Source organism: Melospiza melodia, unplaced genomic scaffold (assembly GCF_035770615.1).
Source record: "Melospiza melodia melodia isolate bMelMel2 unplaced genomic scaffold, bMelMel2.pri scaffold_35, whole genome shotgun sequence".
Lineage (NCBI taxonomy): Eukaryota > Metazoa > Chordata > Aves > Passeriformes > Passerellidae > Melospiza > Melospiza melodia.
Window position 1 is genome coordinate 169,374 of NW_026948670.1, and position 13,184 is coordinate 182,557.

Here is a 13,184-nt window from a genome sequence, read left to right on the forward strand (position 1 = left end):
ACAAAAATACTGACTTCACTGTCATGAAAGCATCGTGGGTAGCACCAACAGAAAGCAGCACTTGCAGTTTCATGGATAAAATTCAGGTTGCAAGCAGAAGAGGGCCAAGAGCAGCCATGATCTGCAATTCCCAAGGCAGAGGCACCAGCAGCCTTCTCCTGTCACCTCAGGGTGAGTCAAACAGAGGTGGAAACAGCGCTGGAACCCAATCCTTTCTTCCTCTGAGGGCTGGCTCAGGGCAGCACAGGCGGGCCCTGAGCAGTCAGGGCTGTGTGTGGGTGCTGCCTGCTCTGCTCCAGAATTGAGCTGGAAAAAGCCCTTGGGAGCTGAGGCAGGAGCAGGCGGGAAGGGGCCGGCGCTGCTGCTGCTCCTGGCCGGGAGCCCCGGCTGGGCCGGGCCGGCGCCCCCTGCGCTGCGGCTGCTGCTGCTGCCAGAGCCGGGCGGGACTCGGGGACAGGGAACGGACACGGGGGGACAGCAAAGGCCTGGCGGCTGCAGGGATGGTGGTGCTGGGGCCAGGGCCAGCACAGAGCTTCAGCCCGCAGTTAACCCCGAGGGAAACGCCGGGGAAAGGCTCCATTTCAGCCTTTCTGCACTCATGGCTGTGAAAGGACTGAAATGAAAGGAGAACAATCAGGGCCTGACACCTTCTCCTTTGGGAGGAGCCCTGCGTCTGGGGCTGTGAGGGGCCATGAGGGACTGTGAGGGGCCATGAGAGGCTCTGAGGGGCCGTGAGGGGCCACGAGGGGCCATGGGGAACTGTGAAGGGGTTGTGAGGGGCCATGAGGGGCTGTGAGGTGTCACTCTTGAGTCGAGAATGTCACAGGAACAGGCAGGAGGCAGTTGTGTAGAGAGAGTGAAAGAAGGTTTTATTCAAGAGAACTGTGCAGTTTTTATAGAGAAACAGAAAGACAAAGTAGAACAACACCACCTGCAGATTGTTTTTACTTAACAAGTTATTACATCCCTACCATACCCTAAAAATTCTCACATGCTGCTGTGAGAAACACTTGCTGTTTCTCTCTCTCTCTTCCAGGGCATCCACAGTGAGAGGCTGTGAGGGATCTTGGGGAACTGTGAGGGGCCATGAGCTGTGGGAGGCTGTGAGGGGCCATGAGGGGCCATGGGGAGCTGTGAGGGGCTGTGGGAGGCCAGGCTCCTCATGGAACCAAGGATCCATTGTGACTGCAGTACCAAGGAAATCATTGTTGACAGTACAGAACCTCATGGAACCAAGGGGCCATTGTGGCCCAGCAAGGCCTTGTGGAACCAAAGGGACCATGGTGACACTATGGAACCTCATGGTACCACAGATCCATTGTTACACAGCAGCCACAGCAGGGCCGCAGAACCAAGGAGATCATTGTGACACTGCACAACCTCATGGAATCAAGGCGTCTGTGTTACACTACTGAACCTTGTGGAGCAAAGGGTCCATTGTGACACTGTGGAACCAAGGAGACTGTTGTTGGCAGTAGGAAAGCTCGTGGAACCAAAAGTCCATTGTGACATTGTGGGGTGTCATGGAACCATGGAGACCATTAGGACACTTCAGGACCACTGGAATCAAGGGGCTATTGTGACACTGCAGGGCCTTGTATAACCAAGGGGTCCTTGTAGCATGGCAGGGCCTTATGGACTCAAGGGGATCAAAGTGACACTGTGGGGCTCCATAAGGGGCTTTGGAGCTCCATAAGGGACTGTGGAGCTCCATAAGGGGCTGTGGGGGCTCCATGAGACCACGGGGCCATTCTGACCATGGAACCAAGGATACCGTTGTTACACTACAGAGTAAAGAAGGCCACTGTGAACCAGCAGGGGAACCCACTGGGACTATTGTGACTCTTCAAGGGCATTGTGGAACAGCAGAGCCTCGTGGAAGTGATGAGACCATTGTGACATCCCAGGGCCTCATGGGAGCAAGGGGCCATTGGGACACTGTGGGTCCTCATGGAAGCAAGGGGCCAGTGTAACACATCCTGGGGAACCCAATAGAACCAAGGGGCCATTTGGAGAATCTGTGACCTCATGGAAGCAAGGGGCCATTGTGGCATTGTGCAGTCCCATGGCAAGAAGGAAACCATTTGGACACTGCAAGGCCACTTGGAAAGCAAGGGGCCATTGTGCCACTGCAGAGCCAAGGAGACCATTGTTATATCACTGGGCCTCATGGAAAGCAAGATCTGTGGTGATCCTACAGGGCCTCATGGAACCAAGGGGCAATTTTGATGCTGCAGGGCCCCAAGGATCCAAGAATATGGAAAAGGTCTGGGTGGCTGGGCCTCCTGGGGGCTGCATGACTGGTCCAGCTGGCCTTGGCATGTTGAGAGTTGCTTCTTATCAACCCCTGAAACCCTGGAATTCTGTGCATTCCTTCCTGTAGGAAAGAACTGTCCTTCTCCAGGGATTCAAGGCTGAAATTGGGATTCCTCCTCCAAATTTGATTATATCAAAGGAATTATTCCCATATGAAACCTGCCAGGACAGACAGCTCTGGCTGGCCTTGGCCTCTTGGGGGCCACTCCTCATCTGCCTTCAAAACACTGGGGCCCCGTTCTTTTATTCCCATTGAAAAAAACACATTCAAGTCCAGCAATCCATGGCCAAAATTGAGAATCTGCCTCCAAAATTCCTTATATCCAAAGGTAGCTCCCAGACAAAAGCTGCCAGGGCTATCTAGGTTCCCTTGGCTGCCCTGGTGGCCCTGGTGTTGCTGTAGGGCCTGAGTGCTCTCGGGGCTGGGCACAGCCCTGGGGGTGGCAGTGCCGGGGCTGCAGCAGGGACAGGCCATGGGCACTGCTGGGGCAGTGCTGATGCCTCAGGCCAGGCCCTGGGGGCTCCAGGCTCCTTGCCCAGGCTCTCTCAAGAACACGGCCAGGCCAATGCTCAGCACAGAAAAGCCCCGTGAGCAGCCCCAGGCTGGCCGTGGGCAGGCTGGGGGCAAACAGCATGGCTGGGGCTCTGCAAGGGCACTGGGGCAGACGGGAAGGAGCAGCAGAGCAGAGGCTGATCCATCCCCAGTATGCTGCACAGCCCAGGGCAGCATCCCAGAGCATCCTCATGGAGCTGCCAACAACATCCCCCCCTCTGCAGCCCTGGCCTCTCCCCCAGCTCACACAGGTGCCCCATCCTTGCAGGCACAGACACGGCAGCCCTGGCTCAGCAGCCCCTGTTTGCATTGCACACAGCAGGGGGAGCACCCCCATGATGTTGCTGTGGGGACATGAACCTGAGGGAGCACAAATGCCATCAGCCCCTGGGGCCAGCAAGGGCTGGGGAACACCAGGGAATCCACTCAGCTTTGTCCTGGCCTCTGCAGACAGCCAGAAAGTTTGTTCCCATCAGCTGGGAGTTTCCTGTCCCACTGCAGACACTGTTGCTCAGGGCCGGGGGTGCCTGGCAGCCACCCCCAAACTGCCCTGAGCATTTCCTTTGCTTCACCTTTGTTTTCTTTCCTCTTCCTGATACAAATGTCTTCCCATTGCCCACCCTTGTTCCCTCCCCTGCAAACAGCCCATCCCTGGTTGCCCTTTCCTTTCTGGCCCCATTCTCCATTGCAGTTCCTGACTTGGCCCCATGGGAACGTCCCTTGGGCAGCAGGATCATCCTACAAGTGCTGCAGGAATTGTCTGCAGGCTCCTGCAGTGCCTCCTGCTGCTCCCTTGCCAGAGGCACCCCAGGCCAGGGGGGCACATCTGGGCTGCTGTGTGTGGCTCTGGGGCTCCCTGTTCTGGGCAATGAAGAGGAGCTGCAGAGGCTCTGCAGGACTGACAGGATGGGCTTTGGGGCTGGCAGGAGAAGCTGAGCGACCTGGGCTGCTGGAGCTCCCCAAGAGGAGGCCCAGGGCTCCTCCTGCATCCCAGAATCAGCAAGGTTGGAAAAGACCTTGGAGATCATCAAGTCCACCCTGTGCCCTGACACTGCCTTGTCTCCTCTCAGCCTCCTCCAGGATAAACAACCCCAGCTCCCTCAGCCCCTCCTCAAAGCTCTTGTGCTCCAGACCCCTCCCCAGCCTTGTTGCCCTTCTCTGGACATGCTCCAGCCCCTCCATGTCCTTCCTAAATTGGGGCCCCAGAACTGGACACAGCACTCCAGGTGCTGCCCAAGCAGTGCTGAGCACAGGGGAAGAATCTTTGCCCTGCTCCTGCTGGCCACACCATTCCTGATCCAGGCCAGGAGCCATTGGCCTCCTTGCCCACCTGGGCACACTGCTGGCTCATGTCCAGCCTGCTGTCCATCAGTCCCTGCTGGTCCCTTTCTGCCTGGCTGCTTTCCAGCCCCTCTGGCACCTTGTTGAGGGAGGGAGGTAGGGACGGAACGGGTCCAGATCCAGTCCTTCCTGAAATGTGGTGTTTGCTGGCACTGCCAGTTCCCAGATCTTGATATTTCACTATTCTGGTACAGCCCAAGTGCAGCAACTTGCTGGCAAAGAAAGCCAAAACCAAGCAAAACCTGCTACCTACAGCAACCCGATCGTGGGTTTGCTGACACTGCCAGTACCCAGATCGGGAATGTTTCAGATGCCTGCACAGCCTAATTCCAGCAGTTTGCTGCCACAGAAAATTAGCATCTGGAAATTTCTCAGTGCCAGCAAAACCTAAATGCAGCAATTTTCTGGCAAAGAAAGCCAGAACTCAGCAACTTCCCAGTGCTGCCACCAGCACCACCCAGGTCTGGTGTTTGCTGCACAAATGCCCAGATCTGGAAATTTCCCAATGCTGGCACAGCCCAAGTCCAGCAATTTGCTGGCACAGAAAGCCAAAATCTGGCAATTTCCTGATGCCAATACAGGTGCCCAGACCTGGTGTTTGCTGCCACTGCCAGTGCTCACATCTGGATATTTCCCTGTTCTGGCAAAGCCAAATCCATCAATTTTCTGGTAAAGAAAGCCACAATCTGGCAATTCCCTGCTACCATCATTGTCAATGCCAAGATCCGGTGATTGCTGGCACCACCAGTGCCCAGATGCGGGAATTTCCCAGTGCCAGCACAGCCCAAGTCTTGTAATTTCTGGCAAAGAAAGCCAAAACCTTGCAAATACCTGGTACCTACAGCAAGCCAGTCTTGTGTTTGCTGACACCACAAGTGCCCAGATCCAGAATTTTTCAGGTTCCTGCACAGCATAATTCCAGCAATATGCTGGCATTGAAAGTTAGCATTTGGCAATTTCCTGGTGCTGGCACATTCCCCACCCAGATCTGGTGTGCGCTGGCACTGCCAGTGCCCACATCTGGCAATTTCCCTGTTCCGGCATCGCCCATGTCCAGCAATTTGCTGGCAAAGAAAGCTAAAACCTGGCAATTTCCCCTTGCCAGCACTGGCCAGTCTGGGGTTTCCTGGCAGTGGGATCCCAAGAAAAAGGAAGGAAAGAAGAAAGGAGGAAGGGGTCCAGATCCAGTCCTTCCTGGAGCCTGGAGCCTGAAATGAGCTGTTTGCTGGCACTGCCAGTGCCCAGATCTGGAAATTTCCCTATTCTGGCACAGCCCAAGTGCAGCAATTTGCTGGAACAGAAATCCAAAACCTGTGGCAGCTTCCTGCTACTGGCTCTGGCACCACCCACATCTTGTGTTTCATGTAACCAGAACCCAGATTTGGAAATTTCTCAGTGCCAGCAGAGCCCAAATCTGGCAGATTTCTGGCAATGACACCACCCACATCTGGTGTTTGCTGGCAGTGCCAGCGCCCAGATCGGAAAACTTCCTGGTGCTGGCACAGCCCAAGCCCAGTGATTTGCTGGCACAGAAAGCCAAAGTTTGGAAATCTGCAGGTTCTGGCTCCAGCGCCACCATGATCTGGTGTTTGCTGGGACCGCCAGTGCCCAGATTTGGAAATTTCCCAATGCCTTCACAGCCCAGGTCCAGCAATTTGATTTTAGCCACCTTAGGAAGAGAAGTTCCTCAGACTGTGACTTTCCTTTTTCTTGGAACTGTTTAAACCTGCTCTGGACTGAAAACCCAGACAAACACTGGCAGCAGCTCACACCTGTGGCCCCCCGAGCTCTGGGACGCTGCATTCCAGAACCAGAGGGACTTAGAGACCGAGTGAGCCAACTACAACCCACAAAAACGACTTTCAGAATTTGCCAATTCTTCAGCACTGTCCAAGGTTTTATTTAATATTATTCATTTTTCATACTTGTGAATACTTTACTTGTTAAAAAAACTGGGGTTTTTTTCACTCTTCTCGAGGGAAGTCTTTCCCCGAACTAGTAGGGGGAGGGGCCGCTTGAACTTGCTTTCGAGACAGACCCCTTTATGAGGGTTTCCTCCCCAAATTTGCCCTAAGCCAGCACAAACAGTCACAATGAAAATTTCACCAGTGGCGGAATTTCCTGGTGGCAAATCTTGTGACAGAACCTTGACCTTGTTCTCCATGAGAGATTTTTGGGAAGAGCAGACAGGAGAAGATTCCTGGAAAACTGAAACAGCTTTCCAGAAGTGAAATGAAAATGAAAGAAACAATCCAAGATGTTTTCCTCTATTTATTTCTATGCTCCCCTTTTCCATGTTACACTACTTCTCCATCCCAGTAATTCCAGAAGCACTGCACCTCTAAGATCGGTGACTTGGTGATTTTTAGACACTCTAAAATCCCATGAGCCACACACAGTTTTCCTTCCCTTGTTTTTACTGGAAAGCAACACTGGAGATGTAAGTGCAGTGCTGGGCTCAGGTAGGAATCCTACCCCAAGGGAAGGCGCCCCGACAGTGTCTGACCCTCAGCAAGGACAATGCACATCAGCAAGCGAGGGGATCGCTGTGCCAGTGCGCAGGAGTCAGGGCTCTGCATCCGGGCTCAGCGCTGCAAAGTTCCCGTGTTTGGACAGACGGAGGGGCTGTCCCCGGGGAGCGCGGGGCTCGAACGTGGGGCTCGTGGGGCGAGCGGGGAACGGACACGGGGACGAACGGCCCCGGTGCCTCAGTTGCAGCAGCGGCAGCAGCAGCGGCAGCAGCAGCGGCAGCAGCAGCGGCGAGAGCAGCAAAGCAGACAGTTTAAAACGCGCTTTCTCCTATTTTTCTTCCTCTTTCTCTTTGTCCCTTTCTTTCTCTCTCTCTCCCCTTCCCGCTGTCGGGCACCCTTCTCCCGCGGTCCCTTGCCCGACGTCCCTCCCCTCTCCCCGCCTCCCTCCCCCCTGCCGGGCCGGGCCATGCCCCCGGCCCGCCCCCGGCCCCGGGCGGGGCTGCCCCGTGCCCGGCCCCGGCCGTCCCGCCGCGGTCTCGCCTCCGCCTGGCTCTGGCCGTGCTGGCGGTGGCGCTGCTGGGCGGGCATCAGTGCGTGGTGCGGGGGCGGCATCGCCGCCCTTCGGCTCCGCCTGGCCCGAGCCCGGCCCCGGCCCCGAGGCAGGCTCCAGTCCCGAGCCAGGCCCCGGTCCCGGCCCTTCCCGGGGCCCGCGGAGGACACACGCGGCGCGGCCGCTCCTGCCACCTCCGCTGCGGCTTCCCCGGCCCGAGCTCCGCCGCTCGGCAGCGCGGCCGCCGGCCCCGAGCCTCCCGTGCCGCGTTCCCGGGAGCGAACGCCGGGGCATGGCCGGCCCGGGGCGGGTGAGGGGCGCTCGGGGGCCGTTGCTGGCCCCGGGCCGAGCGCTGACCGCCGCGTCCCGCCCGCAGGTGAGGCGCAGGAGGCCCTGCAGGAGCGGCACCGGCTGCGTTCGGTGCTGGGGCGCCAGAGAGCCTCGAGAGTGCCCAAGCTGGCCACTGTGGAGGAGGAGGAGGAGGAGGAGGAAGAAGGCCCTGGAGCTGCTCCAGCACAAGACAATGAAGAGGCGGTGCCGTTCCATCCACCGCAGGAGGGTGAGCGGCAGAGCTGGGCTGCAGGACTGGAGCCTGCGGCCAACTTGGCCCCATCCCATCCCATCCCATCCCATCCCATCCCATCCCATCCCATCCCATCCCATCCCATCCCCTGGGAAAATGCCCATGGACAGGATGGAAGAGGGGCCGGGCAGACACCCTGCAGGGGCCGTGCTCCATCCCCTGGAGCGTCCCGGGGCTCTCCCTGCCTGGGGAGCGCAGGGCTGGGCTGTGTTCTCCAGCCTCTCCCGCAGCCCCTCAGCTCTGGCTGCGCTCGCTCTTTGCCAGATGCAGCCCTGCAGCGCACACAGGAGCAGGAGCGCAGACGTGGCCGCTTCTGCAGCACAGCGCAGGTACCTGCAGCCACCCCCACCTGGGCCAGGCCTGCTGTCCCTGCTCAGCCCAGCACCGTGTGTGCAGCACTCCATGCAACATCCCCGGCTTCTTGCCCTTCTCCTACAGCTCGTTTGCGACTTCATCCGGAGCATTTGGCAGGAAGAGACCAGCACCATGGGCACTGGGCTCAGAGCACACTCAGAGCTCCTCAATCAGGAGACCAGTGCCGCCCTGCTGGATTTGCTCCTGGAGAAGGGTGTTGCCAGGCCAGAACAAGTAAGCAGCCTGGGGCCAGGCTTCAATTCCCCCATGAGTCCCGTGCCTTCCCCAGCCACGCCTGGTGGTCCCTGGGAGCCTTTGAGGCCATGGCAGTGCGCTGGGAAGGGAAGGACTTCTCTGGGGACCCTGGGGACATTGTTCCATCTGGCAGCTTTCCAAGTCTCCCCGTGCCTTCCCCAGGTGCCCGCCATGGTGAGGTACATTCACCGCTGGCTCGTGGCCAATGATTCTGCCGAGCACAGGCTGGACAAGGCCCTGCTGAATCTCACCGCAGCACACCCGGGAGACGCAGTCGTGACGCTCCTGCGTGTGGCCCCGTCCTGTGACAGGTATGGGGCCCACCTGCCCAGAAGGCTCAGGCCTTCCCAGCCCATCAGCCTGTACCACCTGTCCCAGGTGTCTGAGTTCCAGGGCCCTCTGGCTGCTGCCTTTCCCAGCCCTAGCACGTCAGCCCCCGAGCCTGCTGCCTTGCTGCCCCTAAGGGCCCTGTCCCCACAGGGCTGGGCTGCCTGGCTGCTGCTGGCCAGGGCCAGTGGGCAGAGGCAGAGCTCGTGGTCAGCCGGGCCCCTGGGGATGCCCAGGCCACGGTGCCGTGTCTGAGACTGCCCCTGAGACAGAGCTCTAACCCTACAGAGCTGCTTTGAGCATGTGGAAGACCATCCTGTGCTCGCCCAGGACTGCAGAGCCAGTGCAGCTGATACTCCTGGATGTGCTGGGGAGCTGGCCAGAGCACAGCATGTGCACCTCTGATAGGGACAAAACGTGTGTCTTTGGCCTGGCTGTGAGTTTCTGACACTGGCCTTTGCTGGCCCCAAGGCTCCCTCTCCAGCAGCTCTCCTTCCTCCTTCCCCCACTGCATCTCCCTGCCTCGGGCGCTGGCCTGAAACCTGGCCCAGGGGCAGCTTCAGGCCCACCAGGCCACGTGCTCCCCATGCCAAGGTCTCTCGGGGCCTCTCCCTGCTAACCTTGGGCCCCGCCACACAGACACCTCGGCACTGAGTGCTGTCTCGGGGGGGCTTTGTCCCTTGCAGGCAACCGTGGTGATGTGGAAGATCCTTCAGGAGGCCCCTGTCCCACGAATAGTGGCGCCGCATTTCCCCCACCTGTTTGTGCATCTGCTCTTCCAAGTGTTCTTCAGCACAGAAGAGATGCCAGAGGAGGTTGATACCTTCTGGAAGCAATGCCAGGAAGAGCACGGCCTTGCCACCAGCCCCAACAGGTGCTCCATCCCACTCCTCCTGTCCCTGCCACATGGCCTGTGAAGGAGCCAGTGCCTCCCATTGTGACTTGGGCTTTGCTGTGCACACAGGTTTGCAGTGCAGACCCTGCAGTCCCTGCTCTGCCTTCTCCAGTGTGAGCAGGTGGTGGTGTCAATGGAAGGCAAGCGTGGCTGGGACATGCTGCTCTGCGTCGATACCCATCACTCTGCCGTGGCTCTGCTGGCCCGGTGAGAACCCCCTTCTCCCCATTGCTCCTGGCATTTGTGCCCTGTGCCCAGGCTGTCCCACACAGTCCCCGTGGCTGTGGGCCAAAGGGACGAGCGACAGCCAAGCAGACTGGAAAAGGCTGGGAAAGGGGGTGCCCAGGAGCGGCCACACCTCAAAGGGCCCAGGTCCCCTGGCAGTGGGTGGTGGGGAAGGACAAGAACCATGTGAGTCAGTGCTGGGAGAGGCTTCCCCCCCCCTGCTCAAGGTCTTAGTGACACTTTCCACCTTCCAGGGAGATGCGCCATGCATCCAGGCCCTTGTGTAAAAGGATCTTATGCTGCCTCCTTGAGATGCTCAGCAAAGAGATGCCATACTGGGACTTCCCTGCCCTGGCATTCCTTGTGGAGGTGAGCCTCAAGGCCAGCGTGACCTGGCTGAGCTGCCTCCCAGCTCTCTGCCCTCTCGTCGCCGCAGCCGCCTGGGACGGTGCCCGTGCCCTGTGCTGCTGCCTGGGCCCAGCCCCGTGCGGCTCCGGGCTGCTGCCGGCCGGCTCCCCCGTCACTGCCCTGTGCCTTGCACGTCCTCGAGTGCCTGGACTTGAGGGAATGCAGGGACAGCATCATGGATCTTGTCTTGTCATGGCACCTGCAGAGGGACCGCGCAGACATTGGCAGCCAGCTGCTCAGGGCCCTCCTCCCGCTCAGGGACCATTCCCCGCTGGTGAGAAGGGGGCAGTGGCTGAAGCCATGCAGGCAGCGTGGGGCTGGGTAACGCAGTCGCTTGGCCTTGCCTGGCCTTCGGGCACTGGGGCAGCTGCCCCCAGCTCTCCTGCCTCCCGCTTCAGCTGCCCCAGTGCTTCAGGACAGGCCTTTGGCCTCTGGGCCCTGTGGCAGCAGGTTGGCCTTTCACAAAGTCGTGTTCCACACAGGCCGAAAGAATGTGGAGCCTGACCGAAAGGCTCGTGGAGCTCCTGCGGCTCAGGATGACCACCATGCTACTGGGCTATCTGTTCCTGGATAATGGTGCCCCAATACCCAGTCCCATTGCCCTGCATTTGGCTAAGGTGTTCCTGCCACTCTTTGACCACGTAAGGCTCTGTGCCCCCAGCCACGGCCACTGGCTGCTGCCCGGACACTTGGTGCCCTGTGGAGATGCAGGCCTGTGCCAATGTGGGCCAGAACCAGCTGATGCTGAGCTCTTGCTGCCTTCCTGTTCTACAGGGTGATAGCCAGGTGCAGCAGCTCTCCATGATTGTCTTTCACACCTTGATTTCTGCTGTAGAAGAAGAAGGAAAAAAGCCCCTGATGACACAAGTGTGGCAGAGCCTGCTCCCACTGCTCTTCCACTGCCATGATGAGAATCTGCGTGTGGCACAGGTGAGGACTCGTGGGCTGCTGCTGTCCCCCTGGCAGGGGGCTCGGCTGCTTCCTGCCCTGCACCTGCTGGACCGCAGCCTCCTCCAGGCTGCGGCTCCTGTGCCCTCGGGCCATGTCCGCATCTCTGCTGCTCTCCAGACTTCTCGGGAAACGCTGCTTTGTGCGGTCAAGTTCCTGAAAAGGAAAGATCTTGAAAAAACTGTGAAGAAAGAGAAACTCTCCAAGTTCACTGAGCCCCTGGTAAGGAGGGCCGGCATGCCCCAGCCTCAGCCTGGAGAAGGCCCCTGAGGGCGGTGCTCAGTGTGCGGGGCTGGCAGCTGTGCCCCTACCCGCTGCTGCAGCCAGAGGCCCCGCGGGCTCTTCTCCAGGCTCCCGTGGGCCCGAGCCGAGTGCCCATGGAGCCCCGGCCCGGCGGGGCTGCGGGGCGGGCCGGCACCGCGGCTCCCCGGGCAGCAGCCGGCCCTCTGCCCCCTCCCCTCGGGAGCCCTTGGCCAGCGGCTGCTGGCCGCGCCTCAGGGCTGTGCGGGCAGGGGAGGCCGGGGCTGGGCGCAGGCAGCGCCCGGCCCAGGGGCTGAGCCCGCGCCAACCCTTCCTTCCTGCCGCTCTCTGCAGCTGGCAGAGGACAGGAGCCGAACGGCCGAGCACCTGCGCCGGGCCCTGCGCTACGTGGAGAGCCCACAGGAGCCCCTGCGAGAGGCGGCCATCAGGTTCATGGGTGAGTCCCGAACCCGGGCTGCCCCTCCCCTCCCCGGCCCGCCGCAGCTCGGCCCCGGCCCCGCCTGCTGCCCCGGCAGCGCCAGCCGGGCCCTGGGGCGCCGTGGAGCCCCGCCTGGCCTGGGCGTTGCTGCTGCCGCCCTCTGGCAGCCGTGCCCTGGGGCGGCAGCGTGCGGACAGGGCCGGGCTGAGCCCTGCCGGGCCAGCAGCCCGTGTGGCCACAGCGCCGGCAGCGCCGCTGGCAGGGAGCTGTGCTGCTGGGGCCGTGACAGGCTCTGTGTTCACAGGCATGGCCGGGCGGCACCTGAGAGGGCAGCAGCAGGAGCTGCAGCTGATCTGCACTGGTGAGTGAGGGCAGCGGGCTGACAGCGGGGGCTGCCGAGGGGAGCTGCAAGCCCTGCCCCGGCTGCGGGGGGCTCTGCTGCCGTGGGCAGAGCACACAGAGCTTTCAGGGCGCCGTGGGCCATTGGTGGCCAACAGCTTCGGGCTGATCCCCTTGCTCCCTGCTCCCTCCGGGCCATGGCAAGACCCGGCTGGGATGGCCCTGGCAGGGGGCTCTCCTGGGCTCCCCGCAGATCCGGCTCTGACCGTGCCTCTGTTCCTCTCTCTTGCAGCCCTGGAACGCCTGACGGAGGACAGGAGCAGTGCCGTGTAGCAGCTGGCACTTGAAACACTGCATGTCCTGGGGGAAATACAGCGTGGGCGATATTCCACCATCCAGAGGCTGCAAGATCAGCTGCACAGGGCATGGAGGACCCGGCCTCGTCTGTCGGGGCTCGGCTGGCTGCGCTGCCGGAAGACTTAGGAGAAGAGCTGATCCTGGAGGCTGTCTTTGCTGGGGCAACCTGAGCCAGGGGTAATTTTCCTTTTCTTTAATATTTTTCTGTTCTTCTTTTCATTGTTTTATCTATATTGAAAATAAATAAATTATAGGGTATATATAATTATATATATTCTTATATATAATTATAGATTATATATATATAGAATTCTTATAGATTATAGATTACTGTAAATAATTATAGAATGTATTATGATACACAGACTGCCAGGAGCTTTTCTTTGCTGCCCTGGGTCTGCAGGGCAAGAGGCAGGAAAGGGTGAAAAGGGAGCTTGTGCTCAGCAGCACAGCAGGCTGAGGGGTCCTGAGGCCCTGCAGGGGGAAAAGGGTGCTTGTGCTCAGCCAGCTGCCCAGGCGTGCAGTGGGTAAAGGGAAATGGCCAGAAGCCCCTTGGCCTTTGGTGGTTCTGCTGAAGCCTTTG